Source organism: Sapajus apella, unplaced genomic scaffold (genome assembly GCF_009761245.1).
Source record: "Sapajus apella isolate SASKATOON/1434 unplaced genomic scaffold, GSC_monkey_1.0 scaffold50, whole genome shotgun sequence".
Lineage (NCBI taxonomy): Eukaryota > Metazoa > Chordata > Mammalia > Primates > Cebidae > Sapajus > Sapajus apella.
This window is the reverse complement of record NW_022436990.1, coordinates 5,803,413-5,804,655: the sequence shown is the minus strand read 5'-3', so window position 1 is coordinate 5,804,655 and position 1,243 is coordinate 5,803,413. Positions and strand designations below refer to the sequence as shown.

The following is a 1,243-nucleotide window of genomic DNA, read 5'->3' as shown; positions in this document are numbered from 1 at the left end:
AAAAAAAAAAAAAAAAAAAAAAAAAAAAAAAAAAAAAAGACCAAGCCATGGGGCCACTGCCATTATAATAATGGATGGGCTGGGCAGTTGGTTCACGCCTGTAGTCCCACCACTTTGGAAGGTCAAGGGGGTCAGACTGCTTGAAACCAGCTGGGCAACATAGTGAAACCCTGTCTCCAAAAAAAAAAGAAAATCCCCTTCCCCATCTCCAAAAAAAAAATTAGCCCGGCATGGTGGTGGGCGCCTGCAATCCCAGCTACTCGGGAGGCTGCAGTGGGAGGACTGCTTGAGCCCAGGAGGTTGAGAACAGGCTGGGCAACATGGCAAAAGCCCATCTCTACAAAAAAATTTTAAAAATGGCTGGCATGGTGACACACACCTGTAATTCCAGCTACTCAGGAGGCTGAGGTGGGAGGATTGCTTGAACCCGGGAAGCAGAGGGTGCAGTGAGTTGAAATCACGCCACTGCACTCCAGCTTTGGTGCCTTCCAGCCTGGGCAACAGAGCGAGACTCCATCTCAAAAACATAAAAAGAGAGAAAGAGAAAAAGAGAGAGAGCAAGAAATAAAGAAAAGAACTAACATTTTACAATTGCCTGTAAGAAATGCATGCCTCTAATGTCATATTGATGAAATATCATCTTTAAGAAAGTGTCCAGATTGTAAGTGACACATGTGGCTGCTTATGGTACTCCTGAGATGCAACTAGGTCATGACATAGTGATAACCAGTCATAATTTGCAGTAGTCCCTTACAAAAAGTACAGATTTGTTTGAAAATACAGTAACTTTTACTAGTCGAAGTTAAACATTTGAACATCTTCTAGTCATTGCCTTAACATGATTTATTAGTTACCATAACATAATTTATTAAAAGAATGGATACATTTATAAAATGTTTTCTGGTGATGAGCCAATTATTGCAATTATTTTAATTACATATTTACAATAAAAATGCGTGATTAAGATTAAATTTTGGGCCGGGCGCGGTGGCTCACGCCTGTAATCCCAGCACTTTGGGAGGCCGAGGTGGGTGGATCACGAGGTCAAGAGATCGAGACCATCCTGGTCAACATGGTGAAACCCCCGTCTCTACTAAAAATACAAAAAATTAGCTGGGCATGGTGGCACGTGCCTGTAATCCCAGCTACTCGGGAGGCTGAGGCAGGAGAATTGCCTGAACCCAGGAGGCGGAGGTTGCGGTGAGCCGAGGTTGCGCCATTGCACTCCAGCCTGGGTAACAAG

The 1,243-nt window shown here is 43.8% G+C and overlaps 1 protein-coding gene across 2 annotated transcripts in view; it reads right to left on the bottom strand.

The window, feature by feature from the left end:
- Nucleotides 1–1,243, bottom strand: part of SLC25A21 (solute carrier family 25 member 21) — a 503,455-nt gene that overhangs the window by 500,986 nt on the left and 1,226 nt on the right. The gene's annotated exons all lie outside the window — the stretch shown is intronic.